The following is a 27811-nucleotide window of genomic DNA, read 5'->3' as shown; positions in this document are numbered from 1 at the left end:
CCATCTCTTAGTGCAGACCCTTGAGATCAAGCCTGAGCTTCCACAGTCGGCTGCCATGAACTGCCATTGGCAGGATTAACAGCAGCAGATATGTTGCATGCTTATAATAATATTTTCTTCTCTCGCTGTTTTAAACGTGGCTTCCTTTAATCATGTTTATTTTGAAATCTTGAAGATAATATCTTAGTTTCCTGTAAATTCTGTTGCTTTGAACGTCTGCTTGACTTTTGTTTTACTCTGGATTGTTTTGTTTGATGGTTTAATATAGGTTGTAAACCATTTTAAGATCCCCCCCCTTAAACATCTAAAGCTGTATAGCAGTGCAATTTTTAATTTTTTTGAAATGCATTTTGTTATTTCAATTATTTTATTATTTAATAAATTTTATTATTTATTTTTGACAAAGTAATAATTATAAATAAATAAGAATAAAAATGTGCACCCCACCACTGAGACCATTCCATTGTAACTATCCAACCTCCCAAAATTTCAACACCTCTTGCGATGGTTTGACCCCCTTCTGTTTTAACAGTACAAATTCTACAAACACCTTCCATATCTCCTCAGAATCATTTCTCCCGCATATTCCCCATTTTACCTTAATGGCACGTGTTAATTTATCATTAATAGCTATATCCCATACCTCTTTGTTCCATTCTTCCATTTTATATTCTGCTTGCCCCTTCCACTTCCTATTATAATTCGTGCAGCTGTCAATAAATTTGTGAGCAAGTCCTTCATTGCCTGTGAACCTTCCACTCCATCATAAGTTGATAATAATACTACCTCTGGACTTTCAGTCAGTGATTTCTGTTACCCCCTTAACCCTTTGCCAAAAATATTGTACATATTTTTACAATAATATTTACAATAATAGTGCAATTTTTCTAGAAAGAAAGGTGCCGGAACTCACCGTAAATTATGGCAATGGCGCCCACCTGAGAGGTGCTGGAACTGAGTTCTGGAGAGTTCTGTCTGAAAAAAAGCCCTGATAATGATGATGATGACGACGACGACGACCACATGTAGACGAAGCCTATGTGGTACATGAGAGGGGAAATAACATATTCATGTAATGGTGCTTTGAAGCATCTTCTGTGACCATTCACACTTCTGTGGGAAAGCTAGGTTTAAACTAAGAAGTGAACAGACAATTCAGCCACGCGTCAAAAACATCATCTATTGACATGGCTCACATTTACATACTCACATATCTCTGTAAGATTCTTGCCCCAAATCCCCACTCATGCCCCCAAATCTATTAACATTTCTGCTGCTCAAACAGACCATGTTTTGAACGAACAACTTGTATTTTACAACTTCCTTACAAACACAACATACAAATCTTTCGAATCCAGTGTATCTAAATACACATGAGTATTCTCCATGTTACTTTCTTTCTTGGATTAAAAAAAATCATTATGAGGAAATTTCATGACTCACGGAAATTCTTTTCTCTCTGAAATTCTCAAATATACACATTTTCAAAAGCTCAAATACTGTGTCAGCGTGAGCAATCACTTCTAGCTTTTTTTTATAGCCCTGCAGCTCATCTTGTAACTGAGCTCATAACTTCTGATCTTCTGAAATGAATATAAGTTTACTGTCAAAGTGTAGCTACATTTATAACTTACTTCCCCTTAACAGCATCATCACCAAAAGACCTTTTATTTAGAATTAAGTGAGGCCTTGTCTCATGTTTCCTGGAAGAGATTCTGGATGTTATAAATCGTGCTGCTTGGGGAAGTTCTGTCAGAATAGTTAGGCTACCGCAAAAAAAGTATAAATGAAAAAATCTTGTGCAGAAATACTGCTTTTCCTGACAGGAAAAAATTAATTTGCTGGTAGTGGGAAATATTTCCTTCTATATATCTTTCACTACAGGCTCACTGCATTCTCTTATATCAGAATCTGAGCTATGAGCCAACATGATTTGGGGACTTTTCTGACAAATTCCAAACTGGTGTTTTCATTGAAGCTGTCAGGGGTTCTGGGGCTTGAATTGGGAACCTCTTTGCCAGAGGCTCCGATCCCATGCAGCAGGGGTTTCCAATGTGGTGCCCTACAAATCATAGCTGTCAACTTACAGCTTTGAAAATAAGGGACCAGCAGCCTTGAAAATAAGGGACCAGCAGCCAAAATAAGGGACCTGCAGCCTCACCTGTTCCAGGCACTCCGGTCTTCCTGTCCTCCTGCAGTCTGGTCAAACTCATGCTGGTAGCTTCGAGAACACTGCCCAATCAACTTTGTAACCAGAGGTTCAACTGACTAGAATCTGAATCACATGCACCACAAGGCCTATGCAGCCTCAACTGAAGATGGCTCCCCGGCCTGGCTTTGCACTGCAAAGTTTGGAGCAGCACATGCAACAAAATGGCGTCCAGCATTCAAAAACCCCCTCAGCTTGCATTAACTAGCCACACACAAGGCATGCAAGCTCCACCCCCCCAGTCGTTCTTAGACTTCTTATTGGGTGAGCAATACAGCCAAGCAACACAGTTGGAGCCTCCCTCCTCCCTGGCCGGCAAGGAGGGAGGGAGAGGAGCTGCTTCCTTTGAAATTTAAGGGACATCATTTAAGGGACATTTAAGGAACATCCATCAATAAGGGACAGCAGCGGGACATGGCACTGGAATAAGGGACTGTCCCTTCAAATAAGGGACACTTGACAGCTATGCTACAAATGCGGAGGACTCCAATTCCCTTAAGTCCCAGCTAGCATTCTCTTGCTTGCATTCCCCAGCAACTGGTATTCAGAAAGAAACTTCACTTTCAGCAACCTAGGCATTGTTTTCTACACTCCTATTATGTCTCTCCCTTACCCATATTTTTTCTAAAGTAAAAAGTCCCGAACGCTGTGACTGTTCCCTGTATGGGTGTTGTTCGAGTCCCTTGATCATTTTGGTTCCTTTTTCTGCATCTTCTACAGCTCTGCAATATCTTTTACGAGGTGCGATGGCCAGAACTTGATGCTCATGTGAATTTTAACTTGTAGTAGTATTTTAAGTTTTTGTATGTGTTATGAACTGAGAACAATAAGATCCAAACTGCAGCAGTCTGATTGGTCCTAGAACAATGCAGAAGTATGATTGGTCTGCAGGAGCCACCCAATCCAGCTCCAGGTGGAAGTGAATCCACAACCTGATTGGCCTCAGAAGAATCCTGGAATTAGCCAATCACGTGCAGCCCTTTGTGTATATAATGTATATAAAGCAGATATTGTGGGGCAACTTCCATTCCTCCTCACCACTATGAGCAGAATAAATAGCATGAAATCCATTCTCAACTCCGAGTATATTTCAGTATGTTTTAAATTATTGTTGTACTTTTAAAATTATTGTTGTAATTGTTGTAATTGTGAATCTTGCTTTGTCTTTTTGTGAACTGCTTTGAGGTTGGTTTTTTGTTTACAATCAAGCAGTGCATAAATTTTATGAAGCAAGCAAACAAACAAACAAACAAACAAACAAACTGTACACAGTATTGTGGGTTTCACTGTAGATTTGTATAAAAAGCTGGGATTTTGGCAATTTTAGTTTTGATCTCTTTTCTAACAATTTCTAGCATGGAACTCACCCTTTTCACAATGACCCCAGTACAATGTGCAAACTTAGGATTGTGGGGCCATGACCGAACCATGGGCTTTTGCTTTGCGCTTAGATGTCAGATAAGTGAGAAACCCCTGGCACCCATCCTGGTCACTTTGATACACGGTCATATGCAGCGCTGGTCGAATCTATCTACTTATCAGCATAATGTTGCCAGAGTTAATGCTTGATTGCAACCACTAGCTGTAATTTGATGTTTTCTCAAAATTATTTTTAAGTGTTTCAACTGTAGGATTAACTTATTGCAAATCACTGTCAGTGCCTGTGGCAGAAAAAAATGATTTAATAAATGTTAAAAAATAAGAGGATAATAAAAATATATTCAAGGTGTCATAGGATACCCTGGTGGGAGACGTAGGATGCTTTAAAGTATAGATGGGTAACATAAAACGTCTTGTGTATCCTGGGTTTTCTTTTCTTAAGGATGTATGAATTCTCAAAATGGGGTTCTATTAAGACTCAAGCTGTGTACCTCCAATCAGACCATTCAGGTTCATAAATCACTTCTGTGAAGCAAGTGCTTAAATTACTGGATGAGTTTTTCCCCTCTACTGCAACAAAATGTCAACTACCTGGGGATATATTTATCTTTATTTGTACATGGATGACACATAGATTCTCAATATCAGAAGGATGGTATATGTGTGTTACTCTGAAACACACTCTCTATAAATCTCTTACAGCTGTTCCCTATAATTTACTAGAATTGATTATTCTCTCCACTGATTAGCCACTTTCCACCCTTCACATCCTCCGCTGTAAATTGAAGAAGGAGCCGTATTTCAGTGGGAGAAGAGATCATTACAAACCTACAGGGAGATTTATTTATTCACTATAAGTTAGCAGCTCTTTCTGAATTTGGGTTTTCAGTCAATCCCACATTTATTTATATTACAGGGAATGTCCAGAATGTGGTCACTGTCGACATTCACATATGAATCCTGATGATCCCAGATGATTTTTTTTAATGCTTGAGAATAGAAATGTGTTTCCTCATTTTTCAAAGATTTGCAAGTGAAAGCTGACAATCCCATTTACATGACTGTCATCATTCACTGGTAAATCCTGGATTGTTGCTGTTGTTGTTATTATTATTATTATTTGGACACTGAAGGCAGTATGAGAGAGCTATCATTGCTTGTGGTGTGCAAACTCCCATTTACCCCGGCCCCACACCCCTCAAGCAAGTTTTGCAGTTTTATGTTGTGATTTACAAACCTATGAAACCAGTTCGACATTGTCATTGAAATTCTACTCAATATTGATCCAGAGCAGATTCCAATGTATAGTTAGCAGAGTAAAACTTAAAACACTTTGCGCGGACAGGCGGAGTCCCCAGATCCTGCACGGTCCCCCCGTCATGTGGAATAACGACTCAAGACAACGTGCTATGGGATTAAATTGGCCACAACTTTATTAAATTTCAAATGTGGGTAGACCTTGGCTCAGGCATTGGGCGTTCTCCCTCCCCGGTCCCCAGCCGGGGACCTAGGGAGCATCAGGGTTATCCAGTGTGTGTGTGGGGGATGGGCCGGCTCTGGAGAACATATGTTCAAGCAGAGATAGCCGCCCCCGTTACGCCGCCACCGCAGGAGAGAGCAATGACGACCTTTCGGTGTACGGCCAAAGCCTCCCTTCAGAAAACCCCTTTAACGGGGAACCCTGGTATCGCCGCCGCAAGAGGAAGATGGACAAAAGGATTCCGCCCAAGGCCTGATACCGCCAAAGTAGTGATGTTTTGCTACGGGAAAGGCGAGACCTGCCAATGCAGGGAAATTCCTTTCTGGCCCTTTAACAGCGACCTTAGCATAGCAGCGCCCGCATACCTGTGAAGAAAAGTTAACCTGCAAAACCTGTGAAGACAAGTTAACCTGCAAAATAAGACATTAACTGAGGGTGGGTAGGGTTGGAGAAGCTCTGGAGCCAAGTGAGGATTCCTAGGTAAGATCCTCCCTCTATTGTGTGGGCAGGTAATCCCTCCCCTACCTGGCCTGGTCTCCTTGGCAACGCTTCCCCCAGGTAGGATTGGACAACTGACTGAGGTAGGCGGAGACCTCCAGGTATCACACCTGAGGGAAGGCAAAGCCAAGCCTATGCTGTTGGGGCCACTCCAGATCTAGGGGCTGCACGCGTCCACGCAAAGGGCGCCCCCCGTTTTAAGCGGGGAGCGGTCATTGCAGGATTCCCCCCCCCCAAATAGACCAGAGGCATTTCATCCAACAGAACTTTACTGCTACTGAAGGCAAATGAGCATAATAGTCACAAATCCAATACATTCAGGATTGACACCGTCCATAAGAAATCCGGTTGCAGCAGACTTAACTTTAAACTTACAAACTTATAATAAGACTAAACCCTAACACTAAGCATACTGTATACAGAACACCTAACCAGAACTAAAGAGAGATAGAAAGAAACAGTGAAACCCAGGCTCCTTCTGGCCACTTATTAAAGTCAGCATGACTTTGACAGAAGAGATAACAGAACCAGTTTAGACCAGCTGTACTCAGCTTCTCTGAAAGAATAACCCAAACATCACGAACCTTCTGCTTGTTTCTTTCACACAGAGAAGCCTCCAGAACCCTCTTGAACTAAGTAGAATAGGAAATATCTTTACACATCAGAAAAATACTGTATTTACTAAGAAATGCATACTGACAGACATAACCTCCAACATTTCTCCAATGAAAATAGGGACGTGTTATTCCATTATTATTATTATTATTATTATTATTATTATTATTATTATTATTATTATTACAGATAGGTAGCTGTGTTGGTCTGCCGTAGTCAAAACAAAATAAAAAAATTCCTTCCAGTAGCACCTTAGAGACCAACTAAGTTTGTTATTGGTATGAGCTTTTGTGTGCTACTACTACTACTACTATTGTTCCTCACCCATCTGACTGCATTGCCCAATAGGATTGCTATACGTCCAGATTTTCCCAGACATTACTGGGATTTCAATGGCAGAAGTGACGTCTGGGGGTCGGTTCTTTGGCAACCTAACTGAAATCTTCCAAAAAGAGAGAGAGAGCTCAACTATTTATTTGTGTCTGAATTTCCACTTCTTGAAATATGGCAACCCTACCCTCCAACATTTCTCCGATGAAAATAGGGACATCCTAAGGAAAAGTAGGACATTCCGGGATCAAATCAGAAACCAGGATGCCTTCTGAAAATCCATGACTTGTCCTTGGAAAAGAGGCACACTTGGAGAATCTGGTTTGACAACAACAGGACAAAAGAAATAAGCATGTACTCAAGCAAGGGCGGTGTGGGGGGTGCGATCCATCCTGGGTGTCATTCCTGGGGGGGGGGGTGTGACAAAATCCCCCTGGGCCGATCTGCGTGGAGGCATTTGCACCCCTGGCGGGCAGATTTTCGCGATCGGCGCAATTGTTGTGAAAATCCACCCACTGATTGCGCAAATACGCCTGGCGATCAGCCTGGCACCCCCTACCAGGCGGCGCTCGCATTCCCGATGGGTGGTTTTATGTGATTGCCAGTCGGATTTTTGCATTCGGTGGGTGACGCCGCCTGGCACTCCCGGCAGGCAGTGCTCGCACCCCCGGCTGACATGCAGTGCTGCCAGCAGGGGTGTGAGCACTGCCTGCTGGGCAGCCGGGAGTGCTAGCATCACCCGTCAACCGTGAACATCCAATCGCGAAAATACGCCCAGTGGCATAGGGATGGCACAGGATGGCATGGCACAGGGTGCGCCATGGTGTCCGTAGGGACAGGGAGCACTGCGGTGCCCATAGGAATGGCATGGGACGCCGAGTGCCCTGTTCTATCCCTATGGGTGCTGTGCACCATGCCCCTCTGGGCTGTTTGCCCCACCCCTGGGCACGCCGCCCCAGGTGCCCAAGAGGCTTCCTCCGCCGCTGATTGCGGCTCTTCAAGAGACTGTTGTGCACCCAAAACAGCTGCATATTCCTTATGCCCCTATTTGCAAAAATACCTCATTATTGCTGCTTGGGAAAAGGAGCATGCAATAGATGTATATGTGAGCTGATGTATGTACATCCTGGGATGGTACTTCTCTTTCCTGCTGCTTATATAACTTTGAAGCCAAGAGATGAATTATGTGAATTGGGGTGAGGTGGGGGAAATCAATAGCTCACATCAACAAGCTGTATTTCTAGACAGATAGCTTAAAGGCCTTTACAACAAATACTGCCTCTCCTCTCCTCTAGTCACAGGGCATATTCATTTCTCTCCCTGACGCACCCCCAGTTCTCTATCAAACATGATATAAGGATTGTCATGGAGGATTAAAAATAAAAGCCTTTTGAGAAGGGATTCTGTGCATTTTGGAGCCACTGTGAAGCACACTTAATTAGGAAGAATGACAAACAAGGAGGGCAAAAGACGGAGTTGGCTGGCTTAGCGAGCTCACATGGAAAGGGCTGGGCTCCGTTAAGGCCAATAGTCGCACTTTTAATGACGTTTTAGCACAGGATGTGATCAAAGGTGTTAAAATGTTATTAGGACTTCCAATATACAGATCAGTACCGTACAAAATATGTTCTTTATGGGTTAGTGGACATAATTTGGCGTGGCGATTCACCCTAAGTTCTTGGTCTTCAAAATATAAAGCAGAGCTGCCTAAGGATCTGTAGCGAGCAACTCTGGTTTCCCCCAAACCAGCTCTCGTGTTGAAGATCCACCAGTGGCTCAGACTGCAAACATTTTAAGCCCTTACTATTCTCCAGCACATTCTTCAAGTTCTTTTCTTGCTCCTTATGGGGAGAGATTATTGTGTGGCAGGAGTACCTGTGCTGTGGAACTCCCTGATATTAGAAAGGCACCCTCAATATAGAGAAGCCCGCTGAAAACTTATTTTGTTTCAGCAAGCCTGCCCGGATGTATATTTTAATTACTTATTTTTGTTTTGTTTTTAATTTTGTGAGTTGATTTAGATTTTCTGTGATTTAAAATTGCTTCCCTATTATAACGATGATGCACCATGTGTTGTTTTGATGCTGTTCTCCACTCAGGGAGAGCCCCAGATAAATAAAAAAAATTTGGCTTTTGTGTAGCTCGAAGTCTCCTCTGGTGGGTTCACTGTCTGTCCTTGTTATGTACTGAAGTTCTCACCCTGGGCCAGCAGGGGGATACTGTAGATAGTTTTCACTCAGGTCCACATATGCAAATAAGGAATTGAAAGCGACGTTCAGTGATTGGATAGCTACAGAAAGTTGTTACTGTTGCTTCATAGCTGAGCTCTATAAAAGCAGGTTGGCTGAACCCTTCAGCCCAGTTCTGTTCTGGGCCTGTGAATAAACAAGAGCTGTTTGAAGAATCACTGTGTCGCCTGATATGTTCACCCACAGTTTAACAGTCCTCTCTTGTTTCAGGATTACAAAAGCCCAGAATTAGACAAATTGGATTCATTGTAGATGAAATAAATAATCCCAGGTTGCATTGGGATTGTAAGAACAGACAGTTGTATATAATAGGCCTGGGTGATGTATTGATACATTGTTCAGGACCAGTTTGAGGGCTAGATCGCAAAGGTGTTTTCACCTGGTAGTATATCGTGGGTGGGGCTAGCCAGCTGGCCGGTCCCTTACCTACCTTCTCTGGCTGAGTGGGTGGTTTGCCTTTTCCCTCCCTGTGCCGGACACTGGCGACAGTGGGAGCGGTGTCGGTTTCACCCTGGGGCTGGTGCCAATGCTCCTTCCTTTTCACCATCACGATGTATTACTATATTGCGATGTTTAGCCAGTAAATCTGCTCCACTTCCCAGTGGGGAGGAGTTGCGGTGGACCGGGTGGCCACCCACTCCCCACCGGGGGCGGGGGACTTTGTCCCCCATTGCCTGGGGGATCCTGGCCACGTCAGAGCCCGGCCAGCCAACCCGCTGGCCGGGGGGGAGTGGCCAGGGCCATTTAAATGGAGGAGCGAGCCAGAGGACTTCCTCTTTGGCTCGCTTCCTCAATCACCCGCCCTCCCTCCCTATTTTGCACGTTAGGCAATGGCCTTGCTATGTACTTCGGTTGGTCGCCTTGGTTGTCCGAGGGGACTGGTAGGAATTTTTCCACTTGGCAAATTGGCACTGGCCACTTGGTTTTCGCCTACCTCGTAGCAATCGTCACAACTTTGTTAGGGTTGCAGTTATGCATTGTTGGACCTTGTGTGGGGGAGGGGAGGTGTGGCCACACCTGCCCTTCCATGCTTAAGGGTATTCTGTTAAAGGAACCCAGGGGTGTTGATCTAGTCTGAAGCCCGGCTGGGGGGCTAAGGCCTTGACACGACCCCGACGGGAATGCCAGGGGGAGCTTGAGTTGGTTCGCATCGACAGGGCTCCCTCTACCGGTGGCTTACCCTTACTGGACTTCCTGCACAATGGGCAGGAGTTAGATATAGTCAGGTCGAATCAATGCCTAAGCCAATACCGCTCACATTCTGTAATTTCAATAAAGTTGTGGCCAAAATTTGCCCAATAACATAAACCTAATATCTGTGTCCTTGTGTGAGTTATTTCCAACGAGGGGGTGGCTGCGGGGTCTCAACACTCAATGCATTGTGATGCTGTAAACGTGATATCACCCAGCCCTCTTATGTAATGGTCTGAGGAGTCACCTGGCAGGTCACAAAACGTGGTTAGTGGGTTGCAATAGTCTTCATGGGTCACAAGTTACGTAGGGCAGGATAGTAGGGCAGGATAGTAGTTACGTAGGGCAGGATAGTAGGGCAGGACATGCCCCCCCCCCCGCAAAAGCAACCACTACAAACCCAATCCAGGAATTGAAAGCCAAAATAAAGAAGTCAAAACGGCCCCTGCTTAGAGGGTTGCTGCTGACAGCCGTAGCAGAAATGTTGAACAACAGACAAGGCAAGGGTTTGTTCAGCTTTCGACTGAGCAGAGCCTTTCAGTCGCTGATATCCCCTCATCCAGATTCATTCTCCCTCCAGTGCTTCGAGCAAAGCCACAGAAAGCTCCATTGAGGAGATTAAGGCCAAGAGCTCATTCGCTCCCTGTGCCTGGGATATTATCATTCCTGTGCAGGATGGGAAAATACTTTACCTCTGGCCTTTCTGCGCTTGCAACACTCTGGTGTGTGGGTGTCTTTTTTTTAAAAAAAGAAAACAGTCTGGTTATTTCTCCGAGTAGCTTCTGACCAGCTTTTCACATCGAGGCTTAGCAAGTGCTTGAAGAAAGAATTTCTGCTGAATGTGTGCCCTCCAACATTTCACAGCTGAATATAGGGACACTCGTATGGACTTATAAGGTCCCTGTTTCCACTCCAAAAACCACTGCCTGGGTGCTCCCCCCATCATACCACTCCACTGTGCTTTAATGAAAGCTCTTCTCTGCTTCCCAGGCCCTGTTGTAATTTACTCTGGATTCCCTGGCTTTCACTAATTTCGAAGCTGTTTGTTGTTAGAATAGACCTATTTTTAATTAAGCAACATGGGCTAAAATTGCTTCTGGGGTCCCTCTGTGTTTAGGGGCCCTGGAGCTTAAGCTTCATTAGTTTCATAGTACAGTGGTACCTCAGGTTACATACGCTTCAGGTTACAGACTCCGCTAACCCAGAAATAGTGCTTCAGGTTAAGAACTTTGCTTCAGGATGAGAACAGAAATTGTGCTCCGGCGGCGCGGCAGCAGCAGGAGGCCCCATTAGCTAAAGTGGTGCTTCAGGTTAAGAACAGTTTCAGGTTAAGAACGGACCTCCGGAACGAATTAAGTACTTAACCCAAGGTCCTGAATCCTTTCCACCAACATTGAACTTCTATAGACTTGGAGGAGTACCCTTACAAAATAAAATAAAATAAAAATCTGCAGCTGACTCAATGCTCCATACCTAGTGAGCATGCTCAGTTCTCATTGGATTTTGGGGGGGAGGTTCTCCCACCTTTAGGGTTCACCTAAGCCTGTTTATACCTCTCTCTCTTGTGGCTTTTGGCTACAGAGAGATTGACGCTTGCTTCTGAGCTATGCATGCAGAGAGAATGATAACGCCAAATGGAACCTTCAGGTTCAGTGACTAGCATGGTAACAATGGGAGAGGAATGGTAACAATGTTCTGCTTGAGGGTTTCTTGGAGGCATCTAGTTGGCCATTGTTGGCAAGAAGATGCTGGACTCAGTAGACTTTTGAAGGGCTCTTCCTATGTTCTTATAACAAAATATGAAAGGATTTTTTTTAAGCCTGAAATGATGACTTTACATAAATTAAACATGGACTATGCAGATAAATATAACTGAACCTCGCACGTTTATAAATTACATTAGAATTCAGTCTCATCCATCTCTTACAAAATGCTTTGGCAGAATCAGCATAAGAAAAAAAAGTCAACTTTTTCCAAAGCAAGTAAGCATTTGATGTCAATGAGAACATTTGGTAGTTCTCAAAGAACAACAGTTTCATTGTCCGTATTACCAGCTTTCCCCAGATCCTGAATTTTTTGTCAGTAATAATAATAATAATAATAATAATAATAATAATAATAATAATAATAATAATAATAATAATATATTACTTATACCCCACCCAACTTGTAATACTGAACTTTGGTGTTATTCTTTGAAGGAGAACTACTTGAAAATGATTTACAGATGGTATTTAACTCCGAGCAGACTTGCTAAGATCTATAAGACTGAAACAGATAAGTGTTGGAGATGCAAGGAGGTTGATGGAACGTTCTTTCATATGTGGTGGACCTGTTAAAAGGTAAAAGAGTATTGGGAAATAATTCATAATGAAATTTTTAAAAAAGTTTAAAAGTACTTTCCCCCAAAAAATGTTGGGGATAATTCAGATGGAAATTCCCAGGTGTCAAAAGGCTATTTATGTACTGCGGCCCAGGTTTAGTTAGCCCCAAAATGGAAAACGAGCGAGGTCCCAACTAAAGAAGAATGGCAACTTAAGCTGATGGAATATGTGCAGCTTGTGGACTTAACATATAGAAGAAGATAACAAGAAGAACATACCTTTAGGAAAGATTGGAAAATGTTTACTGAATATACGGGGGTGGGAATTGTGTACACTTGAAAATGTTGGCATCTTTAAGATAAATTCAACAGTGTAAATAAGTTTTGATGGATGTAATGATGGAATACTGAAAGGTTTAGTTTATGTAAAATATGCAGGGATTTATGACATGCAAAAAGAACCATGGAAAGAGAAGAAGGGAAGTCATGGATATTTTAAGGATGTTTAAATGAGTATTCTAAATTGTAAAACAGAAAATTTAATAAAAGTGTATACATAAACACACACACACACACACACAAGAAGTTCCTGGGATGCTGTTTTGTCTGGTCTGGTCTCCTATTGAAGGCACTGAGGCCTTTAAGGCATTGTGCAAAATTTGAGTTTATTAGCAAGCATACAGATTGAGCATAGGAGGAAGGCAGACAGCTTAAACAATACAACAGCCAATCCGTTGCATCACAAATGATCTGCCAGAGATGCAGCCCCACAAAGTATATTCCAGGGCTCAACATTATCTCTTCCTTTCTCTGTTTCCCAACTGACTGGTACTCCAGTTGCATTGGACTCTAACTCTCATCATCTGCAACAGGCATGTAAATAGTCATGAACGATGGGCATTGTAGTACAACAGCATCTGAAAGACCACAGGTCGTCCGTCCCCGTCCCACCCCCTGCCGTATATCAAACTCACAGTAATCATTCTAACCACTGACATCTGATAGCAAACAATAGAATAGATACGAGCATCTCAGGACTGGTTGTCTGAAGGCAAGCAAGTTAAACTTTTTATAAAAGAATGGAAATGGTTTATTGAATATTTAGAGATAAATTGTAAACAGATAAGAACATTGGCAGGATTGTTGTAATAACCTGCAGTTTTATAAGAGTCTATATTTAGAGTAGATGAATAAATGAGCAAATTAAGTTAATTTGGATATGCAGAAGATATTAAAAATAAATTTAAGGAACCACAGAAAGAGGGGGAAGGAAGTCAACATTTTGAAATGTTAAAATGATTGTAGAATTAGTGAAATGTATAAACCTGAAAAGCATTTCCTTCTTTTTTTAAAGACACAACAACCTTGGAGATCAGAGCGAACCACTTTGACACTGTCTGGCCCCTTATTGGGTAAGTGCAGCAAGAGATCAAGCCAACAACTCTCTCTCTCTCTCTCTCTCTCTCTCTCTCTCTCTCTCTCTCTCTCTCTCTCTCTCTTATTTTTGGCAAACTCCCACAATGCAGAGATTGATGCACCCAGGAGTGCCTGGTTTCAGAGCACCAGTGATGGATAGCTCCACGTACTGCTTATTCTTATTTGCAAACCATCTCGGTGGAATGCTAGCTAACTGGCAAGGGCGCTGCGAAATGTGGATTTCTGCTGGCATAGTCCAAGCATTCGGTTGATGGTATGGACAGATGTTGTTGTTGTTGTTGTTGTTGTTGTTGTTGTTGTTGTTTAGTCGTTTAGTCGTGTCCGACTCTTCGTGACCCCATGGACCAGAGCACGCCAGGCACACCTGTCTTCCACTGCCTCCCGCAGTTTGGTCAAACTCATGCTGATAACTTTGGGGACACTGTCCAACCATCTTGCCCTCTGTTGTCCCCTTCTCCTTGTGCCCTCCATCTTTCCCAACATCAGGGTCTTTTCCAGGGAGTCTTCTCTTCTCATGAGGTGGCCAAAGTATTGGAGCCTCAGCTTCACGATCTGTCCTTCCAGTGAGCACTCAGGGCTGATTTCCTTCAGAATGGATAGGTTTGATCTTCTTGCAGTCTCCTCTCAAGAGTCTCCTCCAGCACCATAATTCAAAAGCATCAATTCTTCGGCGATCAGCCTTCTTTATGGTCCAGCTCTCACTTCCATACATCATTATGGAATGGACAGATACATTGGTGCAAATGTTAGCAACTGGGATGTTACAAGTGTGGATTTAGTGAACGGGGTGATTCCACTGCTCCCATGTATAATGAGACAACTTCTTCCCTCGCCTGCGACTGCAGTCTGCGAAAGAACAGGCTGTCTCTTCGAAGCATTTGTGCTAGCTTTTTTGGGGAGCTGATATTTTTGCCTTTGTGCTTGGCATTTAAATCCTTTTCTTTTCTCCTCCTTCCGGTGGCAGTATCAGGGACATGAACTTTGAACATGTTGCGCCTGATTGCTGTAGGACAGGTGTACAGATAGGGTTGAATAAATGCCGAGAAAATGTTGTAGTCACCAAATGGCTATAGATGTCCTAATTCAAGACACTCAACGTTATATATTAGACAGGAGCCCTGCTTGAACAGTAAAAGAACACGTCACTATATATCCCTGTCAGATTAAAAAACTAATTTGAAAAGATTAATGTATTCCATTCCTGTTAGCCTGAATCAGATACCGCTGTGCCCACAGCACCACTGCCTCCTGATTATTGAATTTTTATGGCCTTGTAATTAATTGCAGATTCCCTGTTTTGTTCTATTTCTTTTTCTCTGACATTTTAATTTCAACAAAAAGCAGCGGTCTCCATGCAGCCTCTCTCAGGAGATCCTAATGGCCTATAAAACAAAATGACTTATAGATATGGCACCCACTTCAGCTGGCTAGCGATTGTTCGAAACCTTGCTGATCATGCGGAATTTAATTTCCCCCTGTTCCTCTACTGTACTTATTCCTTGCCTATTAAATTGCAGCTCTGCCGTCTTGACTAACAAATGGATGTAACAAAGTGCAACCCTCCGGTAATATATTACCGTTACTACGTGCAAATTTTTATCCCTTAAAAATCCCCCAGTTTGTTTTATCTAATTATCAGTGAATGAATGGCTGGGGCACACGCGTAGAAGGTTGGCCTTGAAACTGCACGTGAGGATCTTGGATCCTGAGGAATCATCTGAAACGGTGGGGAATTTAAAGAATCACACACCCTGCTTTACATGTCCCCAATTCCCCTTTGAATACCTGAAGGAGTATACCTGTTTACCTGAAGCAGAGTCTCCACCCCCATCGTTCTGCCCGGACGCTGAGATCCAGCGCCGAGGGCCTTCTGGCGGTTTCCTCATTGCGAGAAGCAAAGCTACAGGGAACCAGGCAGAGGGCCTTCTTGGTAGTGGCACCCGCCCTGTGGAACGCCCTCCCATCAGATGTCAAAGAGATAAACAACTACCTGACATTCAGAAGACATCTTAAGGCAGCTCTGTTCAGGGAAGTTTTTAATGTATGACATATTAGTGTATTTTTGGTCTTTGTGGAAGCCTCCCAGAGTGGCTGGGGAAACCCAGCCAGATGGGCGGGGTACAAATAAATTATTATTATTATTATTAGTAGTAGTAGTAGTAGTAGTAGTAGTAGTAGTAGTATTAATTTGAAACTAAATGACCCGACATGTCAGTTTTTTATGCAGTCTTGACAGCAGTCTGGAAAGAGACCACAGGCTTCATTGTTGGATTATTTTGAACTTCTGGGTGGTGTCTAGAATGACGCTAAGCACACAATTCTTGAGAATTCTTTCTCTTTTTAAAAACATATTTCTAGTTCTCATGGTTTCAGAGATGGAATAGAATGAAAGAATATCTGCAGCAAGGTCATTAAAGTTCTAAAACAGGGGAAATCTTGGGCAACGTGGGAGAGAAAATTATATTTCGGGCTGCATGTGTTTTTTCCTTGTTGGCCACCTTACTGGTATTACCATGTAGCCATGATTTTACAGAATTAAATGATCAGGCTTATGAGGGACGTATCTCAAAGGCACAAATCCTTTCACTTTTAAAAAGTGACTGTAGTGCCTGGATTGAAAACATTGCTATATCTGTTACAAGGTTTAAAAAGTAACGACAACGAAGAATGTTACTTGCCCAAAAATGGAAATATGAAGAAGTCCCAGCAAAAGAAGAACGGATACAAAAACTTATGGAATATGCAGAAATGGCGAAACTCACCAGAAGAATAAGAAATCAAGACAACAAAGTTTTTGTAACAGAATGGAAATGGGTTATTGAATATTTACAGATACATTGTAAACAGGTAAAAACACTGGCAGGATTATTGTAATAACCTGCAGTTTCATAAGGGTATATATTTAAAGACAAATAAATGAGCAAATTAAGATAATATGCAGAAGATATTAAAAATAAATTTAAGGAACCTCAGAAAGAGGGGGAAATGTCAAAATGATTGTAAAATCAGTGAAATGTATAAATCTGAAAAGTATAAAGCTTTTTTAAAAGTAACCACAACAAATGTCCTTAAACAACAATACAGAAAATTGGTTTTAAAAAATCCCTGAAGGAAACCAAAACCTTGAAATGGTACCTATGTTTTCATCCTTCAAAGCACCATATTCCTCCCTCTGGGCTCCATTTCAAATTTCCTATCTCCAGATCACCAACATGTCATCTGACTCCCAGTACCTCTTCATTTTCTGGGATTCCTCTGTTGCCGTCTTAGAGAGCAACCTTTTTGCCTGTTGATGGTTTAAAGCAGTGTTTCCCAACCGGTGTTCCGCGGCACACTAGTGTGCCGCGAGACGTTGCCTGGTGTGCCGTGGGAGGGAGGCGGGCGAGTCGGGCGGCGAGAGGCGGGGCGGCGGCGGCGAGGAGAGGCCGCCCAGCGCGGGCCCCTTGCGGTCTGCCTGCCTGGCTGCCTGCGTGGCGCTGACGTCACGGGGCTGTAACGTGCCCCACATAGGCACACGCGGGGCGGCGAGCGAGCTCCCTCCCACATCCCATCGCCGCTCGCTTCAGCCGGCCTACTGGGCTGTCGCAGGCGGAAGGCCTGCGCATGCGCGAGGTTTTCACGCCTTCGGGATTCCCTTCACGCCTTCCTCCTCCCGGGTCCTTGAGAGCGCGGGAAGCGGCAGCGCGAGACCGGCGTTGAGCCTGGTAGGTATTGCGCTTGCCAAGGCAGTCATTTGGGAAATGAAAACTTGCAAAGCAAGCAACCAGTTCAATCTGAAGTACGTGTATTCTTAATATCCTGTATCTGAAACCTGTTCTGCCCCCTCCTCCACACTTGGTGCCATTTTCATCTACACATGCAGCAGAGTAAGTTGACCCAGAATAGTACCAATTCAGATGGCAGATGGGAGAATGACAGTGCTGAATGCTTTCCCATGTAGAACAGTCCCTGCAAATAAAAACCTAGCATATTTGGAAGAGGGATGCTAGCCTAACCATTACCTTCTATGCTGTTACTATTTTTTTTATTTTTTTTACATAAGTAAAAAGTGACCTTTCCCCATCTGGCATGATACAAGCCCATTCTTACAACTCAGAATTTTTTCGACTATTTCAGCTACATATGTAGAATATGCCTTCATTGATTCCTATTAAAGAGAGTTACTTTATATATAGTCAATATAGGCACAGAGTTAATTTTTTAAACATTTTCTAATGGTGGTGTGCCTCGAGATTTTTTTCATGAAACAAGTGTGCCTTTGCCCAAAAAAGGTTGGGAAACACTGGTTTAAAGATGGTACCTTGATGCCTATCTGCTGGCCTCCAGTGGCAGAAAGGAGAATGCCAGGGATGGGGACTTCCCTGCAATGAAGGCTCCAGTTGTGCCCTAGTGGATGGAAAGCTAGTGTCAGCAGTTCTCCCACCAGTGATATCAAGTGGAAAGCCCCCCAAGCTGGAATTTCAGGGACAGGGCTATGGTAGCTTTGAATCTACTGGCTCTAAATCTCTGAAGGTCCTCCAAGGGGCCTGATCCCTGGGCCCCTCAGCTACGCCAGCCCAAAAGGAAGAGCTGCCCTCCTACTTTCTGCAAGTGATGTGGTGGTGGAGCCATTGTTCTACTCCTCCCTGGCCCCCCAAGCTAGAACTGATCCATTAGACAAATAAGGAAAGGGTACCTAAACTTAGCATGCCAAGGAAACTGTCTTAGATAAGCAGTTAGCACATTTGCTGACATTCAACAGTGCCTTTCCTGTCCAATATATCAAACTTGATTAGCATTTATCAAGCAAATTATATTTCATGCTTTGTAAAAAAAATTGCATATTTGGCTTTTATTGGGTTCCATATTTTAATTTATGAGTTGCATTAAGCAATCTGGAGGGACGCGGGTGGCACTGTGGGTTAAACCACAGAGCCTAGGACTTGCCGATCAGAAGGTTGGCGGTTCGAATCCCCATGACGGGCGTGAGCTCCCGTTGCTCGGTCCCAGCTCCTGCCAACCTAGCAGTTCGAAAGCACGTCAAAGTGCAAGCAGATAAATAGGTACCGCTCTGGCGGGAAGGTAAACGGCGTTTCCATGCGCTGCTCTGGTTCACCAGAAGCAGCTTGGTCATGCTGGCCACATGACCTGGAAGCTGTCTGCAGACAAACGCCGGCTCCCTCGGCCAATAAAGCAAGATGAGCACTGCAACCATAGAGTCGGTCACGACTGGACCTATTGGTCAGAGGTCCCTTTACCTTTACCTTTTAAGCAATCTGGGTTGCAAGCTACTCTTTATTTTTCAAGTCTAGCCAATAAAATGGGGCTCTGGGATATGGAAAGCCAAAGGACTTCAGATGTTCTAATGCAGTTCAGTGCTTTCCTGTTGCAGTACTTTGCTGCCAGAGGCAGAAGAATGGTTTGAAAATTAATTGGGAGATGAATGTAATAGGCTGTGTTTGGAAACTTGCAGCCTTTCACCTGGCACAGAGACCCATGAGCATGTTTGGTTTTTGTTTTTGTTTTGCTATTGACCTCCCAGCCCCATCACCTCCCAAGTGATGACTCCATCCTGGTCATCCCCAACAGATCAGTACTTGTGAAATCAAACTGTAGCAGCCCTCCAGACCAATACAATCTTCATTCCTTCCATCACAGCAGATACACAAGGACTAGGAAATCTTCCTCAACCTCAAGGCCTGTAATCTTGACATTGGTATAGGCCCCAAATCAAAGTTAAGTTGGCTTAAGTCAGGGATGGGGAAATGGTGGCCCAACAGGTAATGTTGGACTCCAACTCCCATAATCCCTGACCATTTGTGATGATGGGCTGGATGCTGATGGAAGATGGAGTTCAACACAACTGGAGGGCAACCCTGGTCCTCCATACCTAGCCCTGGCCTAAGCCATAACAAAGTTGCCCCACGTTCTCCAAAATAATGATACCCATTATTCCTCAGCTGGGTTCCATCAGTAGAACCTGACTGGTTGCAGCAAAAATCAAGCAACCATGCATTAACAATTTAAATGGCTCACGAAGGGAAAACCAGGTACTTAAAAGCATGGTTAGAGGCTTACAACAGCCTGGTACATTTTCTCCCTTCACTGGGTTGAGCGTTTCTTGGGAACCCTAAATCTGGTGATCTGCTGCCTTGTAGGACATCTTTGGAAGAAGAAAAGACTAAGGAGTAAACCCTACACAAATCTGGAATGGAGTCCCTAAGGTAGTCAGATGTCATCTTTATGCTTCCTTCCCACAACGCCTTCAGCTAATCTGGTGCCAAGTGCATTGCTCTGCTTTCCTTTGGACCACATCAGCAAAGCTGAGAGGGGCATCATGTCATCTGGGCAGCCGAGGACCTCAATAAGCACTGCCCAGGCCTGCACCCTGGATAGATCATTTTGGTACTGCTAACACAGCAAAAAACAACGCTGGAGGGAGCAGTTGAAAGTTATAAGCTCAACCTGATTGGCTTTAAGTTAGAAACACTACAGGTTGCCTTTGTCATCAGGAGAGATCATCATGTCTAACTGGTCGGTGAGGCAGTCAATGATTTTGTTGAATTGGGCTCCACCATGACCAGAAACCTCTCAATAGACAGTCTCTCCCATATTAGTGATGTATAGAAGTGAGAGCTGGACCATAAAGAAGGCTGATCGCCGAAGAATTGATGCTTTTGAATTATGGTGCTGGAGGAGACTCTTGAGAGTCCCATGGACTGCAAGAAGATCAAACCTATCCATTCTGAAGGAAATCAGCCCTGAGTGCTCACTGGAAGGACAGATCGTGAAGCTGAGGCTCCAATACTTTGGCCACCTCATGAGAAGAGAAGACTCCCTGGAAAAGACCCTGATGTTGGGAAAGATGGAGGGCACAAGGAGAAGGGGATGACAGAGGACCAGATGGTTGGACAGTGTTCTCGAAGCTACCAGCATGAGTTTGACCAAAGTGCGGGAGGCAGTGGAAGACAGGAGTGCCTGGCGTGCTCTGGTCCAGGGGGTCATGAAGAGTCGGACACGACTAAACGACTAAACAACAACAACAACAACCCATATTGTGGTCTCTACAGCCACAGAAGGCTCTGTAACTCTCCAACGGTTTGAGTTAACATCTGAAGGAGCACTCTTCCACTGTCCCGAGACAGATAGAGGCCAAGCAGCTGAACTCTCTGTGAAAGAAATCCTACACTGACAGCCTTCTGGAGAGAAAGTCCCATGTCTCCTTAGCATAGATCCTCTGGCCCCAACATCCAGTGGCCAGTCTTTACCTTAAAGGCAGCCCCCTTCCCACTGTACATTTGTTCTGCATGGGGTTAGGATTCACGCCACGTGGAAATGATGTTACGTGACTTAGGTGAGGAATGAGTGGAGAGCAAAAAAGGGCAAATTATAAAGCAAATACTTTAGTTGTTGCAGTGAATAATGCATGAGCAAGCCACAGGCAGAAATGTGTTCAGATACATTAAATAATTCCACATATCAAGCACATTTCTGAAAATCAAAGTCAGGGAGAATAGTGCCTAATTTTCTCCCCGTCAGATAAATTATTAACAAAGTATTTAGTGCAATCGTAGCAAAGCCTCGCTAATTAATGCAAGGAAGCTGCTTTCCATTTCCACCCAACGAGGCCTTTGAATTCGTGCTTGCTTGGGGTTGGGGTAGCCTAAAAAGCAAAAAAAATGAAAATCCTTAGAAATGTGGCTGCTTCTCACCCTGTCTCATGTTGAACATTTGAAACGCAGAAAGGAAGAGAGAAATAGAAGGCTTGGGAGTCACTCCTCACGACTGAAAGCCATGACTGTTCTGGTGCCATTTAAGACGCTGAGAGCAAACTCCTTTACATGTCTACTTCTAAGTAAGCCTGGTTGAATTCACTGGGACTTGCCCCCAGGTGACAGAACATTTAGAAGTGTGCTATGAATTAGGAAATCCTACCTTTGCAATTAGCTGAGTTGATAACCCCCTTGGCAAGCCTTTTGTTCTCTGAATCAGCCTCCATTTGCAATATGGTGGCAATAGTACCGGCCTACTTTTTACCAGGTATGCGGGTGGTGCTGTGGGTTAAACCACAGAGCCTAGGACTTGCTGATCAGAAGGTTGGCGGTTCGAATCCCTGCCACGAGGTGAGCTCCTGTAGCTCGGTCCCTGCTCCTGCCAACCTAGCAGTTCGAAAGCACGTCAAAGTGCAAGTAGATAAATAGGTACTGCTCCAGTGGGAATGTAAACGGTGTTTCCGTGTGCTGCTCTGGTTCGCCAGAAGCGGCTTAGTCATGCTGGCCACATGACCCGGAAGCTGTACGCCGGCTCCCTCAGCCAATAAAGTGAGATGAGCGCCGCAACCCCAGAGTCGGCCACGACTGGACCTAATGGTCAGGGGTCCCTTTACCTTTACCTATGAATTAGGAAATCCTACCTTTACAATGAGCTGAGTTGATAACCCCCTTGGCAAGCCTTTTGTTCTTTGAATCAGCCTCCATCTGCAATATGGTGGCAATAGTACTGGCCTACTTTTTACTAGGTTGCAAGATAAAGTGTGATTTTATTTCAGGAGAGAAGAAAAGCTGTTGACATAATACCTCCATATATATATATATAGCGAGAGAGAGAGAGAGGGAGAGAGAGAGAGAGAGAGAGTTGTTTGAATTATTCCAAATAATTCTCCCTCTTTGTTAATGTGGATTTTTCATCGCAACATTACTGTTATGTTATTTTCTTCAAACACTTATGCCTGAAAAATGCATTAGAAATTATTGTATTGTTGTTATGGTATAAGAGATAGAAGATAAGGGAGGGAGGGAGGGGAAAAAACTCAGTGAGAAATGGGAAGTTGGCAAAAACAGAATAAAAACTTATTATGTATTGGGGTGTATATGTGAAACTTTTGAAAATTTATTAAAATATAACTGGAGAAAGGTACATTTGAAAACTTGCAATGTATTTATTAAATTACTAATGGGTTCAATATTTAAAGAAAATTAACTTATAGTATATAATTGAAAATCTCCCTGATAAATACTGTGGGCTGACAGTATTGTGGTGGGAATGCACCACAATCCTGAGAAAAATGGACAAAATGATGCTGAGTCAAAAACAAATTCACCTCAAGATGCACTCGGGCATCTATAACTTATTCTCATGGGTTTTAATAGTCACTTAGCAATGCTGTGTCTATATTTGATCACAACTGTGGCACTGAAAACCCCTTGCAGTGTTTGGCTGTGCTGCCATGACATCACGGAATGTCTGCAGAGACTTTCATGCATGCAGCAAACCTGCTGGCAACAGGTTCAGAGCCATTTTCTGTTAGGAAAGGGAAGTCATTCATTGCCCTTCACAATGATGTCCCCAGCAGGGACTTAATAGGAGCGGGTACAAGTATCTGTGTCCAGGCTGCACATCATATTCACAGGGTTTCCTCTTTGCAAAGAGGCTCTTCCTTCCTCATGTTTTGCTCATCATGACAAGCAACTAGTAGTAGTAAAATAACAAATAGCACAATTCAGCCATCTAGTAACATCCCTGCATTTTTCTAGGGAACCATTTTTCTTCTCCTGTGGTAAAGGCTATGTATATGGATTGCCACAAGAGAGGCAAGCTTTTGCACACCAGCATAATTTCACCACAATGCAATGCCTTACTTAGTCACTCCGAAAGTAGACAAAATGGTGATGTTTTGGCTCGCTGAGCCTTCAGAGTACATAAATAACATCTATTATTGCACATAAATTACATCGGAGTGTGGCAGCTCATTCACCTTTCGAAATTTATCTGCATAGATTAACATCTCCTTGCACAAGTTCATGAAACAAACTGGAATAGAGAATAATCCAAGCTACAAGCTCACAGAAGAGAATTCACCACGCAGGGCAGGCATAGTCGAGGCGGCGCCCTCCACAGGTTGTTGGACTATAATTCCCAGCAGCCGCAGGCAGCAACATATAGAGTACACCACATTGGTAAGCTCTCATTTATATGGACAAAGGTGAAGGGTTGTTTCCAGTTTCAGAATTGTTCCAGGACAAAATCTGCCTCATGTCTCTGGTGGACCCACTGTTTGGGGGCAAGGACTGCCCCACAAAAAGTGTTGCATTGAGCTTGCTCCTATCTGCATAGCACGTTGTCCTCAGTTTTGTTTCTTGTGTTAAGGGCAGTGCTATTTTTCAAGAGATGCCGCAATGTGCCATGAATACCTCTCTCATTCTCTTAGAATGGCAATGGCGCCCACCTGATTTCTGGGTGGGGGGGGAGCCCTGGATAGAATCATTTTGCCAATGGAGCCTGTGGCTATGGTGTTAAGTCCCTTGGAGGCTCCAGCAGAACTGGAAAAGGATGAGATTTGTCTTCTTCTTCTTTGGCAATCACTCGTAGCCGAGTAAGATTGTCTTCCGTGAACACAGTCTTAACAGTGAGTCCATAAGTGACTATGGAGGCCAATTCTGGATCCATCCATCCATCCATCCATAGGTTTCTAGATGGGAGAGGGGGCTTAGGTTTCCGGATGGGAGTTGATCATGGTGAGGGTTTGCCAAACATGCCTTCCTTTTAGCACGTTACTCCCTTTCGTCCTGAGTTCGAGCGTCTTCAAAGCCCATGACAAAGGCTGTTCTCCCATTGGAGTGCTCGCAGGTCAGTGTTTCCCAGTTGTCGGTGTTTATACTACATTTTTAAAGATTTGCCTTGAGAGAGTCTTTAAACCTCTTTTGTTGACCACCAGCATTACACTTTCCATTTTTAATTTCGGAATAGAGTCATTGCTTTGGAAGACGATACATGGCCAGTCTACCGAAGTTGATGTTGAAGAATCATTGCTTTGACACTGGTGATCTTTGCTTCTTCCAGTACACTGGCATTAGTTCATCTGTCTTCCCAAGTGATGTGTAAATTTTTTTGGAGACACCGTTGATGGAATCTTTTGAGGAGTTGGAAATGACATTTATAAGCGGTCCATTTTTCACAAACCTACAGTAAGGTCAGTAGTGCAATAGCTTTGTAAACAAGCATTCTGGTTTCCCTGTGAATGTCCTGGTCCACTTGTACAGCCCTTTCACACATAGGGCTATGGTGGTGAATTTAGTTGATGCTTGTGGTTGGAGTAGGTTGGGGTTTGGCGGGCTAGCTGGTGTGGCCCTGCTACACCCCCTTGCCGTTTTTTCTCGTATGGCAGGAAATGGTTTGAACCTCCCTAGAATGGAAGCTGAGGGATGTATGGATAGACATACCATGGTACCTCTAGTTACGAACTTAATTTGTTCTGGAGGTCCGTTCTTAACCTGAAACTGTTCTTAACTAGAGGTGTGCTTTCGCTAATGGGGCCTCTTGCTGCTGCTGCGCCGCTGGCACACGATTTCTGTTCTCATTCTGGGGCAAAGTTCTCAGTGCGAGGTAACTCTTCCAGCTTAGCGGAGTTTGTAACCTGAAGCGTTTGTAACCTGAAGCATTTGTAACTTGAGGTAGCACTGTACAGATATTGCGTAAGGTGAACAGCACCCTATTTGCTACTGTCCATGGTACTGCCTATAGTCTTTGTGTTGTTGTTTTTTTTGTAATAATCTTTTATTCTTTTTTCCCATATGGAAAGTTACATTTGATAACAATTCTATTCCTGTTTCACAAAACTAGTGACTTCCCGCTCACCTAACATCAATGTCTTTAACTCAAATTACATACAATTGTGTTTAAAGATTCCGTCTTATTTAATCTTTTCTAACATGCTTATTGATGCGGGTGCCGCTGTGGGTTAAACCACAGAGCCTAGGACTTGTCAATCAGAAGGTCGGTGGTTCGAATCCCCACGACGGAGTGAGCTCCTGTTGCTCGGTCCCTGCTCCTGCCAACCTAGCAGTTCGAAAGCGCATCAAAGTGCAAGTAGATAAATAGGTACCGCTCTGGCAGGAAGGTAAACAGTGTTTCCGTGCGCTGCTCTGGTTCGCCATGCTGGCCACATAACCTGGAAGTTGTACGCCGGCTCCCTTGGCCAATAAAGCGAGATGAGCGCCGCAACCCCAGAGTCGGTCACGACTGTACCTAATGGTCAGGGGGTCCCTTTACCTTTACCTTTTAACATTATTTCTTAATACAGTCTGCTGTTTACTTACCCTTGAAGCCTCGCTGTGGTCTTTGCATACGGGAGGTAACTTTTTAGATAGACTAGATAGGGCTGCCAGTCTTCTTTAAAAGATTCTAAATTTGTATCTTTTATCACTGCCATCAATTTTGCTATCTCTGCCTATTCCAAGATTTTTGTCAACCAATTGTATCGTCCATAGTGATGAATTCCTTTTCAAGGATTTGTGCTCTGAGCTCCTTTTCATAGAATCATAGATTTGGAAGTAACCCTTCGTGTCGTCTAGTCCAACACCCTGCAAAGCAGGGATCTTTTGCCCAAGGTCGGTCTCGAACACACGAACCTGAAATTAAGTCTTAGGTGCTACTGACTCCACTGTGCTGCTGCCTTGAGCTGCTTTTCTGGACACTTGCTTGTCTATATCAACAACTGGTGGTACAGTGTATTCTTGCCAGGCTTTTCTGAATAGATTTCAGAAAGGAAGGCCACGGAAATCATTCAATACATTTCTTTGCCACAATAATTGTGGAGCTGAAAGGTTATACTCTCAGCCAGCAAAAGGCTCCACTAAAGAGGTCAAAGAAGGGGCTTATTATTACCTCACTGGGAATAGCATTCTATGTACTTAAAGCTGTGTGAATAGAAAGCTAATTCCTTTGGGGACACTGCATACGCTGAACTTTCAACTAAAGTATGTACTTGAATTGCTATATTAGAATAATGTTGCACAAGGGTTCTATAGATTAAAGACCTATCGAGTCAGGAGTGAAACCCAAGAGGAAATGGGTAAATACCAATAATTCCAATCACAAGTATACTATTTAAATGGAAATCCAGTTTCAGGTTTCTTGTCCGCCTTCCTAACTATAGCAGTATACTTATCTAGAGTTTACCAGAGAGGTATTCTGCAATTGAGATTCCTTTGCAGTTAGCTCTGGGGGTGAGTTATACTAACATTAGCTAATGGCATGAGCTTATTAACCAGGCATGCAGCCTTGGTTAGAATGAATGTGTTTAACTGTAAATGTAGGTTTAACTCTGTGATTCATTTGCACGATTTCTTTTGCATAGCAAGGGATAAAGTGGCTGGCCTGCTGCAAAGAGATGGGCAAGCTAAAATCTGTGACACACACACACACACACACACACACACACACACACAATCAACACCCCCCCATTTTTTTTTGCACAGGTAATTACGATAAAATCATAATGGTGCTATAAACTTATTTAAACAACCACCACCACCCTAGTTTATCATATAAATAAATGCAACCAGAAATGTGAAATATACAATCCAGAGTCTCTTACGGCAATTAAACATCAAATGCTTACTTAGTGCACTCCGAAGGGCCTTCTTGGCAGTGGTGCCCTCCCGTCAGATGTCAAGGAGATAAAGAACGATAAAACTATACAACTTTTAGAAGGCATCTGAAGGCAGCCCTATATAGGGACGTTTTGGATCTTTCATGCTTTATTTATTACATTTGTTGTAAGCCACACAGAGTGGCTGGGGCAACCCAGTCAAGATGGCCGGGATACAAACATCCTCATCAATACTAATACTATTACTATTGTGTTTGCTTTGCTTATATACTTATGAAGGCCCATGTTGTGTTTTTATTAAATACAGTGGTACCTCAGATTACATACGCTTCAGGTTACATACACTTCAGGTTACAGACTCCGCTAACCCAGAAATAGTGCTTCAGGTTAAGAACTTTGCTTCAGGATGAGAACAGAAATCAAGCTCCAGCAGTGCGGCGGCAGAGGGAGGCCCCATTAGCTAAAGTGGTGCTTCATGTTAAGAACAGTTTCAGGTTAAGTACGGACCTCTGGAACGAATTAAGTACTTAACCTGAGGTACCAGTGTATAAGCTGTTGGAGCTAATAATTTCTCAAGGTCTGAGGCTGAGCAGGATTTTGGGTCCTCATCCCTGCCTAACCTTGATAGCCTATGCGTAATTTATTTCAAAAAGCCCTTTTAATGTGATGGAGTTGAGAAGGGTTGGTTCATCTCTGTTTACCTTGCTCTGCCAAGTGAATTATGATTGCC

The sequence above is a fragment of the Podarcis bocagei genome (genome assembly GCF_964188305.1).
Source record: "Podarcis bocagei genome assembly, chromosome: 4".
In the NCBI taxonomy this organism is placed as follows: domain Eukaryota; kingdom Metazoa; phylum Chordata; class Lepidosauria; order Squamata; family Lacertidae; genus Podarcis; species Podarcis bocagei.
This window is presented reverse-complemented; position numbering follows the sequence as displayed.